An 18,324-nucleotide genomic window follows, 5' to 3' on the forward strand; every position below is an offset into this window, starting at 1 on the left:
GCGCGCTGAGGCCGGCGCACTGCGCTGATCCGATGGCAGGAGCCAGGTGCTTCTCCTGGTCTCCCATAGGGTGCAGGGCCCAAGCACTTGGGCCATCCTCCACTGCCCTCCCGGGCCATAGCAGAGAGCTGGCCTGGAAGAGGGGCAACCGGGACAGAATCCGGCGCCCCAACCGGGACTAGAACCTGGTGTGCCGGCACCGCAAGGCGGAGGATTAGCCTGTTGAGCCACGGCGCCGGCCTATAGCCTATTTTTTAAAATACAAAATATGAGCCATTTTACTAACATTTACTGGATATTTCTGCGTGCCAGCATTTTAAAATGTTTTCTATGTATTAACTAATTAAATCCTCATAGAAGTCCCACAAGGTTGCTATCTCCCTTTTTAGATAAGAAAACTGAGGCAGAGAGAGATAACAGAAGTTGTCTAAGATCACACAACCTGGGATTTGAACAGAAGTATTCTCTAGAGCCTGTACACTTAACCACTACAATTTACTAAATATTCCTATGTAGTTATGAATATAAAACTTTATGAATGTAATTGTCAAGTACAATTCTATAAATACAGAGCCCTGCATTAATGAAAAGTCAGTAAACTGACATTTGCATGGCTTCCTGAACAATTGTTCAAGGCAACTGAAATTCGCAGGAGTTCAGTAATGTGCTTGCAGTTGGAATGAACAGCTCATGAACTCATCTGTACAAGACAATGTAGCAGCACACTGAGTGAATCATCTGCTCAGAGTTCTAAAGGAAAGCACTTCTCAGTACAGCCCTCTGACACCATTCAAAGTCTTTTGTGTTTCAGAGTGCAAGGGAGGCTCTAGTAAGTCTAAAGCAATTAAAACCACTTTGCTCATTGCTCTTTTGATTCATCAGGTCCCAAGGCAGGTGCTAATGCATGAAAATGGATGTCATTTCAGCCAATGGCAGGGAAAAAGAGAGCTGAGGTGTTTTTTTTTTTTTAATTTTTTTCTATATTTGCTTTACTTATATGTGTATTACATGTATGTAATATATACACATATATACATACACATGCAAATGTGTGAATTAACTAGCTCTTGTAAAGAGAATGTTTCCTCTTAAATAAATTTGGTTTTGATGAGACTACACAATATTTAGACCTTCTCAATGCTCATCTCCTGGAAGGTCACAGAAGTACACCAGCAAATAGAGCAGTCATTCCTTCTCTCCTTTCTGTCACCTAGCAAAACCGAAACCACAAGAAGACTTAAAACAGTGAAATCTACAAAATAACGCATTTCCTTTCTAGAAAGCCCTACTTCAAAGCTGGATAGCTACTCCTTATCCAAGAGCACTAGAATGAGTTGGTGGACTACTACTCTGATATAAAGAGATCAGGAGTTGTAATTCTAGTGTGCATGAATTCCTCTTTGCCTCAGTTTCTTAATTATTCAAATGAACATAATAATACTTAGCTGCCTATCAGACTCATGTGAAAGTAATTTGTAAAGAACACAATTCCCAAAGATATCTCAATAGCAATCCCAACTGGCCAGGGTTTCTCAAGAAGCAGATGGCGCCCACACACTCCAGTGAGAGTGCAAGAAATTGCAAAGTGAGGAGCAGTATTGTTATTTGGGAATATAAATGATGTTGCCCCATTACCCTGAGAGCTACTTGGTTTGTTTGTGTTAGAGAGGTCACCCTAAGCTTCTCAGAGCAGCTGAGTAAGCTGGAGGGCCCTTCTTGTGGCCATCTGCTCCCTTCCCAGGCTCCTCTGGCAAATCAAGAGGGTTTCCTTGTATTAACCTCTGAAGAACAGCCACAGCCCCTCTCAGCACCAGCTTCAGCACACAGGGGTCTCTGCTCTCCATCTGTGCAAGCAGCTACAATTAATGAATAACAAGGTTTCCCAGCCCAGGCATTCACTTGCAGAGATAACTTTGCATTACCTGGTTTTCCAATACTTGGATCTCTATAAAGGAATTAAATGTATATTTTAAAAGACTGATATTTTTGCTATTTTAGACATACTTACGTGAGAAAAAATGAAATGGGAAGAATTTGTCTGGAAAATCCATTAAAAAATCTAATCATAAGACACAATTATTTCAAAAACAATAATTTAATTTTTATGGTAATTACTCTGTGGTACATAAGACTTACAGAACAAGTTAGCTTGATACTGATGGATAACTACAGATTACATGCCTCCTCCTCAGTTCACAAATTGAACACAGATTAGAAAAAAAAAAACAAAAAACACACTCCTCAAGCAGTCCTCTGCAGAAATAGTGTGCATATATACAAAGTATATATCTAATATCTACAACCTGGGTTATTTATTGAAAGGGACAAAGGGGCAACATATAATTTGTAAAATTATTTCAGAAATTACTCTGCTCTATTTAGCAGCTTACCTTAGTGGGGGAGAGAAAAAAACTAAACAATGAACTACTTTTCAAAAGAAAAAGGATATGCATAACTATTTTTGATCAACCAAATTATTGAGTGATCAATTTTTTTGAGGTGCTTCATAGTAGTCAGATTTACTTTAAAGCATTATAAAAATTACCTAGAAATTCTTTTCTAGGAGGAGAAAGATTTAGTTACTTCTGTGAGACTGTACACTGAATCAAGTCATCAGAATCTACTGAAATTACATTTAAATGTGTTTTTGTATGATATATATCACATATAATCCACTTAGAATAGTGTTTGGTAAGTATTTTAAAAATATTATTATTCTGTTAGAGTTCCAAATATAACTCTAGCTAGAGTAGAAGCCCGTATTTCAATACTCGAACATCGCCTCACTTCAACCATAGCCTAACTTCAAATGATCTCAAGAAAAATGGCTATGCATAAATATCATATGAACTGTAATCAATTCTTAGAGTAATCAAAAGACTAATTTTCAGGCACTCCTAATTCTCCTCTTTTCTAAACTCCATGACATTTTATTTCCAACATGGCCTTGCTTTTTTTTTTTTTTTTTTTTTTTTGACAGGCAGAGTGGACAGTGAGAGAGAGAGACAGAGAGAAAGGTCTTCCTTTTTGCTGTTGGTTCACCCTCCAATGGCTGCCGCGGCCAGCGCGCTGCGGCCGGCACACAGCGCTGATCTGAAGGCAGGAGCCAGGTGCTTCTCCTGGTCTCCCATAGGGTGCAGGGCCCAAGCACTTGGGCCATCCTCCACTGCACTCCCTGGCCACAGCAGAGAGCTGCCAACATGGCCTTTTTCATATGGAGATGAATGCACATCCCACATAACATTATTTAAAAGTTCATGTACTAGTAAGAACACCATTCTTAGCATTTATAGTATTTAGGTCAAGGCCTCATATCACCTTCTAGCTTTATTCTTCTGTTCCACTTTGCAACTTGCATTGTGTGGGGTAGCAAGAATGGCAAAACAAATTCAATTAGGACAATACTTTTAATTTTGTTTAGAAACTGGAGCAAAACCATTTTTCCACACACTGCAGTAACCTGATTCCATGTAAACATCAATCAGACAGAAGACACTCTCATTAAGTATTTAACTCAGAATTTTTTTTTTTTGACAGGCAGGGTTAGACAGTGAGAGAGAGAGACAGAGAGAAAGGTCTTCTTTCCTTTGGTTCAACCTTCAGTGCCCACCATGCTGATCCTAAGCCAGGAGTCAGGTGCTTCCTTCTGGTCTCCCATGCGGGTGCAGGGCCCAAGCACTTGGGCCATCCTTCACTGCACTACAGGGCCACAGCAGAGAGCTGGACTGGAAGAGGAGCAACTGGGACAGAATCTGGTGCCCCAACTGGGACTAGAACCCGGGGTGCCGGTGCCGCAGGCGGAGGATTAGCCAAGTGAGCCGCGGCGCCGGCCATCAACTCAGAATTTTAAATTCATTCACATTATCCATTAGATCTGAGAAATGGTTCTTCATAGGACAAGTCTCTGATATCAGCAACTTTTTGAATCAAAATGGGATTATTGTACAATCCCATCAACTGGTCAGTTCTTATATGACTTAAAAAATTATTTATGGGGCTGGTGCTGTGGGGCAGCAGGTTAAAGCCCTGGCCTGAAGCACCGGTATCCCATATGGGTATCAGTTCAAGTCCCGGCTGCTCCGTTTCCAATCCAGTTCCCTGCTAATGTGCCTGGGAAAGCAGAGGGATGGCCCAAGTCCTTGGGCCCCTGCACCCACATGGGAGACCGAGAAGAAGCTCCTGGCTCCTGGCTTTGGATCGGTTCAGCTCTGGCCATTGCAGCCATTTGGGGAGTGAACCAGCAGATGGAAGACCTCTCCCTTTCCCTCTTTCCCTCTTTCCGTCTCTACCTCTCTCTCTTTCAAATAAATAATATAAATCTTTAAAAAATTATTTATGAGGCTGATGTTGTGGCATAGCAAATAAAAGTAAGGCCTACCTTCAATGCTGGCATCCCATATAGGCACCAGTTTATGTCCTGGCTGCTCCACTCTGGATCCAGCTCCAAGCTAATGGCATAGGAAAAGCAGCAGAAAATGGCCCACGTGCTTGGGCCCCTGTTACCTGTATGGAGACCCGAAAGAAGTTCCTGCTTGTGGCCATCTGGGGAGTGGACCAGTGGATAGAAGATCTCTCTCTGTATCTCCCTCTCTCAGTAACTTCCAAATAAATAAATAAATCTTTAAAAAAATTTATGTATTTGAGAGGTAGAAAGACAAAGACAAACAGAGAAAGAGAAAGAGATCTTATCTGCTGGCCCACCCCCAGATGTTTCCAGTGCTTGAGTCTGAGCTGGAGCTGGAGCCAGAAGCTGGGAATGCAACCCAGGTCTCCCATGTGGGTGGCAGAACTTAATTACTTATCACCATTGCCTCCAGGGTCTGCACTGGTAGAAAGTTGGAGTCAGAGGCCGGAGCCAGGAATTGAACCCAGGCACTCCAACATGAGATGCCATGCTTTAATTGCTAGGCTGAAAATCTGCTCCTTATGAGACTTTCAACTCCTTTGTTGCTCTAACAGTAAAGGCAGGAAACTGAACTGACAAATAGAATGTTCTTCCTCATGTATACTACTACTTCAGAAAGATTTCTTGAACATCTTTAGAAAATCTAAACTGGAAGGTATGCATTCATAGATTTCATGGTCTGTGGATATGATTTATTCTTCTTTTCTTTAAAACAAGTTTAAATTTATTTTAAAACAGTCATGATTTGAGGGAAAGCTCAATGTACTCAAGCCTGATCTAAGAGTTAAAGCATTGTAGAGCTCAGAAAATACACAGATATAAAAAAAATAAAATTTTATTCTATAATTCTAAGAATTAAATTTGCTTATTAGGGAGTCTGCAGGAGAAACAAAAAAGCTGCACGAAGAGTTCTTCAATCTAATTCAGATCTATATTCTAGCATCCTTGCATGGTTCACAAAGGGAAGAATGTGGGTGAAGAGGGGTCTGTAATGTTTTTCCAGGTAAAGGATATTAAGAGTCTTCAATGGTAGCTAAAGATAAAAATCTAATGCCTCCAGCCTCTGCATCAACATATTAAGCCAACTAAAGTATTTGATCTTTTCTCATACAAAACTGATGGGAAAAATAACCAGGTTACTCTCCACAGAAATACTGCTGAAATTTAATAATCATTTGAAAGAATGAGTGGTGAGGCCGGTGCCGTGGCTCACTTGGCTAATCCTCCACCTGTGGTGCCGGCACCCCAGGTTCTAGTCCCGGTTGCTCCTCTTCCAGTCCAGCTCTGCTGTGGCCCGGGAAGGCAGTGGAGGATGGCCCAAGTGCTTGGGTCCCTGCACCCGCATGGGAGACCAGGAGGAAGCACCCGGCTCCTGGCTTCAGATCGGCGTGGTGCCAGCCGTGGCGGCCATTAGAGGAGTGAACCAATGGAAGGAAGACCTTTCTTTCTGTCTCTCTCTCACTGTCTATAACTCTCCCTCTCTCTTGTTAACTCTGCCTGCCAAAAAATTAAAAAAAAAAAAAAAAGAATGAATGGCGAAAGAGATAAACCTCTAATCAGCAGGGTTAGAGCTCTTATATCTTTATGGTGGCCCCAGGAAGCTCTTTTTCTTGTATTTTGTACTCTAACAGGAGGAAAAGTTGATTGTTTAGGCTGGGGTTGAATATAATATTCCAACAGTAATTTCAAGGGATAGAATCATGGATTGATTCTGTTCAGTGCTCCAGGGTGAGAGGAGTGCCCAAGGTGATACCCAAACTGGCACAGTAAATTTTTTTTAAATTAGAGGGGATCTTCTCTGTTGACATAGTCTCATACTCACCTCCTCTCCTCCAATGAGACCAATGCCTGATTGCTAGCCCCAGTGGGTATAATATTCATTCATGCTGCCTAAGAACCACTCAAAGGATCTGTGCAGTCCTCTGTCATATCAATGATCATTGCCAGGGAATCAGGGAGTCCTGAGAGTGTGGAGCCACCCACAGTGGCTGCCCAAAGTCTTAGCCATACCCTGCACCCTCATATGCAGCCAGTGTTTTCACAGTCCCAGCACACAGGGCTCCCACAACCATGAGCACCCAGCCCCCTATCAATTCTCCCAGTCAGACTCAGGCATCTCCTCTTAGCTGGTTGCTGGGCATGCAGACACAAGCTGGCGCAGTGGTTACGTATGTCCAAAATGACACCCGCCCTCTCTTGGCTAGTTACAGGACCCTGGTGCTGGGTGATCAGGTAGAGACAAACGTGTCCCCACCCTTCTCTCTAGGTTGGCAGGTATACTGTCCCCCACAGGACTCCAAGTCTGACTCACGCCAGGTGCTTCCTGCGGCTTTCTTGCCAGTGGCTTGGACTGCGGCAGTCTGGTCTCACCTCACTCTCCAGAGCTGGTGCTGAGGTTGTCAGCTACTAGGGTCCTGAGTTGTGTGCATCCACATCCTCCACACAGGTGCACAGTGTCCCTCTAATTTGCATGGAGTTTCCTCTGCTGTTTTCTCCCTAACTCTTCCCCAAGAATGCACTCTCTTCATATTTTTTAAATTATCTTCCCCTAGACTACAGCAGTAAGCACCCTCCCTATTCCACCATCTTGGTTTCTCCTGTCACCTTTTAAAATATTGAAATGTCATTTTGAAGTTAATTTCTAAGAGATGCTGTGACCCTTGAGTATGTGTGAAGAGAAAGGTGAACAACGGTCTTATTTTCTTCTGAAGGAAGAGTCATTAAAAAGTTATGTAGGGGTGGTTTAGGGGTGTGTTGGTGTAGTGGTTAGATGCCATTGGAGTGCCTGGGTTCAAGTTCAGGCTCCACTTCCAATTCTAGCTTCCTGTTAATATGTACCCCTGGAGGCAGCAGATGATGGCTCAAGTATTTGCACCCCTGCCACCCACATGAGAGACCCAGATGGAGTTCTGGGCTCCTGGCTTTGGTCTGACCCAGCCTTGGTGTTGTAGGCATTTGGGGAGTGAACAAGTAAATCAGAGATCTCTCTCTGGCTTACTCTTTGTCCTTCTCCCTTCAAATAAATAATACAGGTTTTAAAAATTTATTTTAAATAGGCAGTAACCTGATCAGATCTATGTTTTAGATCTTTTTTTTTTAAATTAATTTATTTATTTGACAGGTAGAGTTACAGACAGTGAGAGAGAAAGAGAAAGGTCTTCCCTCTGTTGGTTCACTCTCCAAATGGCTGCAACCAGAACTGCGCCAATCCAAAGCCAGGAGCCAGGAGCCAGGAGCCTCCTCCTGGTCTCCCATGTGGGCGCAGGGGCCCAAGCACTTGGGCCATCCTCCATCACTCTCCCAGGCCATAGCAGAGAGCTGGACCGAAAGAGGAACAACTGGGACCAGAACTGGTGCCCACATGGGATGCCAGTGCCGCAGGCGGAGGATTAACCTAGGACTAGTCCCCTAGATCATTCTTGTAAGAATGTGGAGAATGGATTGGAAGACAAGGATTGGAATAGAAGCAGAGAAATTAGTCAGGAGACTACAAGGTTATTTATAGGAAAGGAAATAATGGTGAAAACTAGGATTATTTCAAGTAATTACAATGATTTTTTTTCTTTACTCATAATACTCAGAAGGACAGCTCTAGAAATTTAAGTTCCAGACCTACATTTCCAACATTTCCAACTGCCTACTTCAAACTCAACATGTTCTAAACTGAGCTAATCATCTTTCTCCTAAAAATTATACTCCCCTTATTTCCCTGATCTTACTGAAGAAAACATTCAGGTCACTCAGCGTTGAACCCTGATCTAATGTTCCACACTTGTACTCCCACACACATAGTTTACAAATTCTCGGAAAATGATTCCATGAGCCATCCATTCATCCCCTCAGCTAACCATCAAAACAATGAAATAACATCTTTGGAACAGTGTTAAACAGTGAAGATAAATACTACATAGTTCTTGAGTATATTATAATCTGAAGAGACATGTAAACAAGATTCAAAGTTTAAACAAAAGGCTTCTGTAATGTAATTGTGTAAGAACTACAGAAAAATAGCAAAGGGAATGGCAAAAAAGAAAACAAAATTTGCATTCTATCTCCTTTCCAGTCTCATCACTACTACTTTAGTTTAGGCTCTCATTACTGCTTATCTAGATATTACTCCCAAGGGTCTCCAAACCTCTAGTCTCCTCCAAAATCACACACACTCAGGCACAAGAAGAGAAAGTTGTGGTATAATACAGAGAGTACTCCATACTTTAGATCAAAAGCTATATATTTTAGTCTGGGTCTTGCCACTTACTAGCTGAGTTATTTTAGGCAAACTCTTATCAGGGTTTCCATCACACTGTCCTTATCCTTAATGATTCTAATCTATTTACTGGGTTACAAATGAGGCTTATATAAAATAAAAGTTTATCCTAAAGTGAGTTTGCTTAACAATAACCTGCTGGTACAATATCCTAGATGGTTCCCAAACATCAAACACCTAAATCTCAGAAATTAAAATTTCAATTGCAAGAATCAGAGGTTTCAATTCATTCTAGGTATTTACCTAGAATATATTTACCTATATTCTTTTTTCTTGCTTTTTTTTTTTTTTTGGAGAGTTAGTTTCATTAAAGATTTTATGACAACTTAAAAATTAGGTAAGTGAATTCTGCAAAACAGAACATTAAGTGTGCAGATAAACCCTTTTGTTTTACAATAACTAATGCCTTTCAAATAAATAAATAAATATTTTTTTTTAAAAAAAAGAAGAAAAAAGCTCTCATTATTTATAGATGATGTAATTTTGGAGGCAGAAAATAAAAAAGAATCTACAGGTAAATTATTAAAATTAATGAGTTCAACAAATCTTGTATAAGAAATATAACAGCAGTTATATTCACAATAGCCAAAAACCTGAAATAATTCAGACAATGGACAGATTATAGTAGATTTATAGTTAAATACACTTGGTATTTAAAAAATATACACTGATACACAAAATAACATGAATCTCACAAACATAATGCAAACACAAATACATACTATAAAATCCTACTTAAATTATATTCTGGAACAGGAAAACTAATCCAAGAGAAAACATATTAAAACAGTGGTTGCCTCTTGGCAGGAAGGGGAGCTGAATAGAAGCTCTCAGAGAAACTTTTGGAGACGCAAGAATGTTCATGATAACTTGCGAACTAAATTATTATCATGTTCAACATGGATAAATCTCATAATGTTAAGTAAAATAAGGAAAATACAAAAGAACACAGCATGATTACATTATATAAAGTTAAAAACATGCAAATTTAAAGTATGGTGTTTATGTAGCAAAATAAAGAAAAGCAAGAAATTGATTACCAGGGTAGTGGTATATTTGTTTAGAGAGAGGAGATGGTGACTGAGAGATGGCATGAATGAGACTTAAAGGGAGTCCGCAATGTTGTGTTTCTTCTTATGGCAGTGATTACATAAGTATTTGATTTTTGATACAACATGGAGCTACATAAAATAAAACCATGGTAAAATAGCATATTTTAATTAAATACAAGATAGCAGCTAAGTTTTCCAAGCTTTCCTATAATTTAATTTTTCAATGTACAAAATTGCTGAATATTATTCATCTGCAGGAAGATTATTGTATGTATAATAAATAAATAATGTAAATAATAATAGAAACCAGGGAAAGTTGACTTTAAAAGTAGTCTGGAGACTACCCTGAAATCAGAAAGAAAAGGTGGTTTAGGACTCTGCTGAAAATGAGTCATACAACTCAAACTACTTCAACAACAAAAAAAGGAATGTCTTAGCTCATTTAATTAAGAAGTTTAAGTGGGTTGACCTCAAAGTTAGGCATGGTTAGGTGCAGTAATTCAAACGTTGTCAAGGAAAATGTATTGGCTCTGCTTTCCTGTATCTTAAGGCCTCATTCTCAGACAGATTTATTTACATAATGGCAAAGTTGTATCATTCCCACTAAAATAAAAACATTATTTCTCCCACCTTTAAAAGCAAAAGTATTAGCTGGCACCTTGGCTCACTTGGCTAATCCTCTGCCTGCAGCACCAGCACCCCCCCACCCACCCCACCCAAGAATAGTGCCTGGGCCAGGGCCACAGCTCACTAAGCTAATCCTCCACCTGCGGTGCGGCACCCCGGGTTCTAGTCCCGGTTGGGGCACCGGATTCTGTCCTGGTTGCTCCTCTTCCAGGCCAGCTCTCTGCTGTGGCCCGGGAAGGCAGTGGAGGATGGCCCAGGTGCTTGGGCCCTGCACCCACATGGGAGACCAGGAGGAAGCACCTGGCTCCTGGCTTTGGATCAGCGCAGTTTGCGCCAGCCTTAGCAGCCATTTGGGGGGGTGAACCAATGGAGGGAAGACCTTTCTTTCTGTCTCTCTCTCTCACTAATTCTGCCTGTAAAAAAAAAAAAAAAGAAAAGGCGAAAGTATCTCCTATTGACTCCACTTCCTCTGTAATTCGTCACTCTGTTTCTTTGCTCCTTTGGTACAAAATTAAAGATGCTGATATTTTCTAATTTCTTTTCTCTTATTTGATAGTTTCTAATTTCTTTTCTCCCATTTTCTCTGAACCCATCTATACAACATTAAATAAAAACTGAGAGCACAAATTCTCGTTTTATTCCTGACCTTGAGGAGAAAGCATTCAGGTTTTGAACATTAAGCATGATGTTAGCTGTAGATTTTTTGTAGTATACTTTAACAGGTTGAGGAAGTTCTACTCTAGTCCTAGTGTTTGAGAGGGATGGAAGAAGGAAGAGGAGAAGTAGAGGGTTTTAAATGAAAAAAAAAAAAAAAAAAAAAACCACACCCAGATTTTATCAAATGCTTTTTCTGAATCTATTGAGATGGTTATATGGTTTTTCTTTTTCAGTATGTTATATGGTGAATTAACTTGATACTTTTTTATAAATATTAATTGGCCTATAATTTATATTAAGATGTTTTATTGAGATAAACTTCAAATAATATAAAAATTAATCATTAAAGTATACAATTCAGGAATGAGCTTTTAGCTAGATGCCCATCCCACATCAGACTACTTAGTTTTGATTCTGGGTTCTGGTTTCTGACTCCAGCTTCTTGCAAATGCAGTCCCTGGGAGGCAGTGATCCTGGCTCAAGTAATTGGGTTCCTCCCAACCATATGGAGACCTGGGTTGTATATCTGGATCCTGGCTCCATCCTCTGCCTAGCCCTGGCATTTGTGGGTGCACTGGGGAATAAAACAGTGGATGAGAGTGCTTTCAAGCTCACTCTCTTTGGGTGTTTCTCTGACTCTCAAACAAACAAACAAACAAACAAAAGAACAGTGTACAATTCAGTTGCTGTTTTCTTTCTCTGTGGATTTGCCTATTCTTGACATTTCACATAAATGAAATCATATAAAATATGACATTTTATGTCTTTTACTAAGCATAATGTTTTTAAGGTTCATTCTTCTCATAGCACATAACATCTCAGTCCTATTCCCTTTTTCAAGAAATTGTTTTGTTAATTGAGGTAAAATTCATATAACAAAATTAACCATTTTGAAGTAAACAGTTTAGTGACATTAAGTATATAATGTTGTGTAACTATCAATCTACACAGAAATTTTATCATCCCAAACAAAAACTTTGTACCCAGTAAGCAATAATCATCAATCTTCATTCTTCCCAACATATAGTAGTCTCTTACTGTCTCTATGAAACTTTTCTTCTAGAGTCCACATAAAAATGGAATAATATACCTGTTCTTTTCTGTTCTATTTCATGTAGCATTAAAAGTATTTTAAAATTATTTTATTTATTTAATAGGCAGAGAGAAAGTGAGACAATGAGAGCTCTCTCATTTGCTAAGTCACTCCCCAAATGTCTGCATTAGTCAAGGCTGGGTCAGGCCAAAGTCAGGAGTCTGGAATTCAGTCTGGGTTTCCCACTTGGGTGGTAGTGACCTAACTACCTTGGGCAATTAAAAAAAATAATAGGGGGCTGGTGCTGTGGTATAGCGGTTAAGCTGCCGCCTGCAGGGCCGGCATCCCATATGGGCGCCAGTTTGAGTCCCGGCTGCTGCACTTCTGATCCAGCTATCTGCTACGGCCTGGGAAAGCAGTAGAAGATGGTCCAAGCCCTTGTGCCCCTACACCCACTTGGGAGACTCAGAAGAAGCTCCTGGCTCCTGGCTTTGGATTGGCACAGCTCCGGCTACTGCAGCCCCATTGGGGAATGAACCAGCGATGGAAGACCTTCCTCTCTCTTTCTCTGCCTCTCCTTCTCTCTCTGTGTAACTCTTTCAAATAAAATAAATAAATCTTTAAATAAATAAAAGAGACAACAATGGACTTTGATTGTCTAGGGCTATGTTTTTCTTTTCTTTTTTTTTTTTTTTAAAGGATGATAGTGTTCAGTGTCATCTGCAAAGATATAGTGCTTAGCAACACAAAAAATTCCAAGGGATAGGTTAGAAATTCAGGACCCAGTGTTATATATGTTACTCATCCTCCTTGTATAGGAGGAAGAATGTGTGTAAAATCCAAAAGAGGGGCCATAGCCTTGTGGCACAGTAGGCTAGGCCTCTGCCTGCTGTGCTGATATCCCATATGGGTGCTGGTTCTAGTCCCAGCTGTTCCTCTTCTGATCTAGCTCTTCTGGTAATAACCTGGAAAAGCAGTGGAAGATGGCCCAAGTGCTTGGGCCCCTGCCCCCACGTAGGAGATCTGGAAGAAGCTCCTGGCTCCTGGCTTCAGATCAGCCCAGCTCCAGCTATTGCAGCCACCTGGGGAATGAATCAGTGGATGGAAGACCTTTCTCTTTGTCTCCTCCTCTTTCTCTCTGTAACTCTACCTCTCAAATAAAAAATAAATAAATATTAAAAAAGAAAGAAATACAAAAGAACTTAATTTGAGGAACTATACAGAGAGTATTAGTGTAGTTTGATTGTTTACAATTAAGTCAGCCAAAGGAAACACAACAAAATGCCTGACTCTTGACTCACTGGGCAAATTCAAGTCATTTTATTATGTAGTAGTTGGAGATCCACAGCAGGAGACTACATAGAAGGCAGGCTGTGCTTTATTTGTTCAAAGGCCAAAGGAAGCTCAAAAGGCAGCAAAAATAACTGGACTTTTTATAAGTTTCATAACTAATGCTCATGACCAAGACTTCTATCAGAAGGAACATGGTACAAAAGAATGGAGTATTAAGGTGAAGTTAGGGTAATGCAGCACAAGGTTTGTATCTAATCATTGAAAAACTGTCCTCTAACATCTAGAGAAAGGACTTTAGCACATAGTTCCAAATGTGGTGTAGAGGGGTCAAATCATAGGAAACTTGCCCTAGTTATATGGTTGCCCAGTTGCTTCATAAAAGTATCTTAGGGATTACACCCTTCATCATCAGCTACACTTATTTAAACCAGTGGGGTTGGGATGTATGAACATACAGTGATGCAGAGAGACTGGCTGCTTTAACTTAAGTAGCCTTGTTCAAATTCAGCAAAGATGGGACAAAATGTCCAGTAGTTCTTATAAAAGAGTGGCATGTCAATTTACACTAGCTTGTATGAAAAAGTAGGTGGGAATCATTCAGGGTCAGAATCTTTGAGGGCTATAACTAAGAATACAGTGGCTTTGGTAGGTAGAAATGCAGGTGGAAGTATTCAATCAGCAGTTGAGGAAACGTAACTATCAATTGTGAGTGACAGGCAGATGGGTGCAATGGACTTTGAGGCAATACTACCTAGAAAAACAGATATTACAAATGTCTGGGTAACACTACCGGCTAAGATCATTATAAATTTTAAGGGATGGTGCAGCTCATCAGCTTACTGAGAATTCAGTCTTCCTGCACAATAATAAAACATTTTATTTACTTTCACAGACTACTGAACTGAGATTATAACTTACATCAAACAATTTTATGTGAATGACAAAGTATAGAGTATAGTATGAAGTGCTGTATCATGGGTTCTCAGTTGCTATCAATTTGTAACTTGCACTGTTATACAGTGCCTTGCCAAAATAAAACAGAAAACAACACTAGAAAAATATTAATTAAAATACTCATACTATTATCATTCTTTGCATTTGCAGCAGTAGATGTCTCCAAATTCTTATTCTAAATCTATAACAGCTGTGAATCAATATCCCTTTTAGGATATTCATATTTGAAGATTTATTTATATTAAAGGCTTTAAAGTGTAACTAACCACACAAGTATTTCCAGAACAACCATTAAGAAATAAATTGGGTGTGTGTGTGCTGTGGTATAGTGGGTAAAGGTACCACCTGTAGTGCCTGCATCCATATGGGCGCTGGTTTGAGTCCCAGCTGCTCTGCTTCCAATCCAGTTCTCTGCTATGGCCAGGGAAAGAAGTGGAAGATGGCCCAAGTCCTTGGGTCCCTGCACCTACATCAGAGACCTGGAAGCTCCAGGCTAGATCAGCCCAGCTCTGGCCATTGCGGCCATTGGGGGAGTGACCAGTAGTTGGAAAACCTCTTTCTCTTTATCTCTTTGCCTCTGCCTCTCTATAACTTTGCCTTTCAAATAAATAAATAAATCTTTAAAAAATTTTTTTTAAATTAAACTTTTATTTGATGAATATAAATTTCCAAAGTACTGCTTATGGGTTACAATGGCTTCCCCCTCCCAAAACTTCCCTCCCACCCGCAGCCCTCCCCTTTCCCGCTCCCTCTCCCCTTCCAATCACATCATGATTCATTTTCAATTCTCTTTATATACAGAAGATCAGTTTAGTATATATTAGGTAACGATTTCAACAGTTTGCCCCCATATAGCATCACATAGTGAAAAAAAAAATACTGTTGGAGTACTAGTTATAGCATTAAATAAGAGTGTACAGCACATTAAAGACAGAGATCCTACATAATATATTTTTTTAAAAATTAATTAATTTTCTATGCCATTTCCAATTTAACACCAGTTTTTTTTTTTTTTCATTTCCAATTATCTTTATATACAGAAGATCGATTCAGTATATAATTAGTAAAGATCAAAACAGAAATTGTGGGGCTGGCATTGTGGTATAGCACACTAAGCAGCCAACTGCAAAACTGGCATCCCATATGGGCCTCTGTTAGAATCTTGGCTGCTCCACTTCAGATCCACTTCCCTACTAATGCACCTGGGAAAGCCGCAGAAGATGGCCCAAGTACTTGGGCTCCTGCCACCAGTATAGCGACCCAGATAGAATACCTGATTCTTGACTTCAGCCTGGCCCAGCCACAGCTGTTGTGGCCATTTGGGGAGTAAACGAGTGGATGGAAAATTTTACTCTCTGTTTCTCCCTCTCTCTAACTCTGCCTTTCAAATAAATAAAGAAATAAATTCCAAGATGATTATCTTAACCTCCAAAACAATAAGCAAAATGAGGAAATTTAAGTGTCTATTACACCACTAAATTTAACAGTAATTTCTTTTTTAAAGATTTTATTTATTTATTTGAGAGTAGAGTTACAGACAGTGAGAGGGAGAGACAGAGAGAAAGGTCTTCCCTCTGTCGGTTCACTCCCTAAATGGCTGCAACGGCTGGAGTTGTGTCAATCCCAAGCCAGGAGCCAGGTGCTCCTCCCAGTCTCCCATGCGGGTGCAGGGGCCCAAGCACTTGGCCCATCCTCCACTGCTTTCCCAGGCCACAGCAGAGAGCTGAAGTGGAAGAGAAGCAGCCAGGACTAGAACCGGCACCCATATGGGATGCCAGCACCGCAGGTGGAGGATTAACCTACTGTGCCATGGCACTGCCCCCAACAGCAATTTCTAGATGAAGGAGACAATCACATAGATGAAAATATACTTAGATCTTTCTGTATATAAAGAGAATTGGAAATGAAAAAAAAAACAACCTGGTGCTAAAATGGAAATGGCATAGAAAATTAATTAATTTGAAAAAAAATTATGTAGGATCTCTGTCTTTAATGTGCTGTACATTGCTATTTAATGCTATAATTAGTAATCCAATGGTAGTTTTTTCACTTTGTGTTGCTATATGGGCAAAATGTTGAAATCTTTACCTAATATATATTAAACTGATCTTCTGTATACAAAGAGAATTGAAAATGAATCTTTACATGAATGGAAGGGGAAAGGGAGCGGGAAGGGGGAGGATTGCGGGCGGGAGGGAAGTTATGGGAGGGGGGAAGCCATTGTAACCCATGGGCTATACTTTGGAAATTTATATTCATTAAATAAAAGTTAAAAAAAAAAAAAAAAACATCAAGGAAGTAGCAGGACTGAAGGGCCAAGATCCCAGACAGGAAGAGCTGAGAAAGAAGATGTTTGCCAATTTGCAAACCAGAAAGCAAACAAACCAAAGTAAACTCCCCAGCCTTTCTGTTTGGACATTGGAAAGACTTACCTGGAGCACGACACCTGGAAGAAGGCCACTGCTCACCAAGACCAAAGCCAAGACTCAAAGGCGCTCCAACTGCCCTCCCCCCGCTCCACTGCCTTCCAGAAGCAAAGGCCACGTCCGCCAGGAGGAAGGAACCCTTAGCCTGATCCCATGTATTCCACGTTCAGGTTCAGCCTGCTGTGGTCATCACAGAAGTTCACTTTCTTCTACTCACATTGCTGGCCTGCGGTTCTCTCTCTTTGGGACCTCCCTGTCTTCACACCTGTCACTCAGCTATCAAGTTTTACTTTTATATGATACCTTGCTAAGAATTATTGTGCTTGAAGGGGGAATAGGTCACATGGGCAGAAGTCCAAGGCATCTGGACGTATCTTCTGAATAGTTCCAGAGATTCTTTCAATCCAGAGTCTTGCACGTTGGTATATTTTTAAAAGCCTTCCCTGGGGCAGGCATTTATCCTGGAGATGAAGACACTGGTTAAAGTGCCCATGTCCCATGTCCAGGTGCCAGGGTTCAATACCCGCCTGACTCCTGACCCCAGCTTCCTGTTAATGAAGAGCCCAAGAGGCATCGGCGATGGCTCAAGGAATTGGATCCTTGCCATCCTCATGGGGGACCTGGATGTAGTTCCTGCTTCCCAGTGTTGGCCCTTGCCCAGCCCCCACCATTGCAAGCATCTGGGGAGTGAACCAACACATGGGAGATCTCTCTGTGTCTCTCATTCTCCATCTCTCAAATTAATTTGTCAATTAATTAATTTTAAAAAGCCTCTCCTAGGTACCGAAAAATGGTGATCAAATACAATTGGTCCTCTGTGGGTTCTACATCTGTGGATTCAACTAACCACATATCAAAAACCTTTGCAAAAAAATGCCAGAAACTTTCAAAAATCAAAACTTGAACTGTCAGGCACCAGAGCTGTGCTGTGGTGCAGTTAGACCACTGCCTGCAATGCTGGCATCCAACATCAGAGTGCCAGTTCAAGTCCTTTCCATCCAGCTCTCTGCTAATGTGCCTGGGAAAGCAGGGGAAGCCCTTGGGCCCCTGCACCCACATGGGAGACCTGGAAGAAGTTCCTGGCTCCTGGCTCCTGGCTCCGGGCTGGCCCATCCCAGATTGTTGTGGCCATTTGGGAAGTGAACCAGTGGATGATAGGATCTCTCTCTCTCTCTCTCCCCTCTCTCTGCCTTTCAAATAAATAAAAATAAATCTTTTTTTTTAAAAGCAGTTGTCAGGCACCAAGCACAATACGGAATCCACACAAATGAGGTGTGGCACCTGCAGCAGCCGCTGCCTCTCCCAGGTTCTCTCTGTGTCCAGGACTCACAGATTGCCACGCATCTCATTCATTTGCTGAACCGTCAGGCCTATGGTGGCCGTGTCTGTACTGAACTCGTGTAGACTTGTTTTTCTTGTCATTATTCCCTCAAATAATACAATAACACAAGTGTTTACATAACATTTCTATTGTGTGAGGTATTATAAGTCATCTGGAGGTGACTGAAAATCTGCAAGACAGTGATTCTGGGCAAATCCTTCTCCATTTTATAGAAGTGACTCGGGGGCGTAGTCTTAGAACCAGTTCCCTGTGAATCCTCAGGAACCAC

At 40.8% G+C, this 18,324-nt stretch overlaps 1 protein-coding gene across 5 annotated transcripts in view; it reads right to left on the reverse strand.

Moving 5' to 3' along the window:
• Window positions 1-18,324, reverse strand: part of ZSWIM5 (zinc finger SWIM-type containing 5) — a 210,615-nt gene that overhangs the window by 72,597 nt on the left and 119,694 nt on the right. Inside the window, exon 1 of one of the 5 annotated variants that reach the window (XM_062191177.1) lies at window positions 4,379-4,403. The exons of the other annotated variants lie outside the window; for them this stretch is intronic. The gene's annotated coding sequence lies outside the window, so the exon portion shown is untranslated. Of the gene's footprint in view, window positions 1-4,378; window positions 4,404-18,324 lie in introns of those variants that run through there. 5 annotated transcript variants of the gene reach the window in all.

The sequence above is a fragment of the Lepus europaeus genome, chromosome 5 (assembly GCF_033115175.1).
Source record: "Lepus europaeus isolate LE1 chromosome 5, mLepTim1.pri, whole genome shotgun sequence".
NCBI lineage: Eukaryota > Metazoa > Chordata > Mammalia > Lagomorpha > Leporidae > Lepus > Lepus europaeus.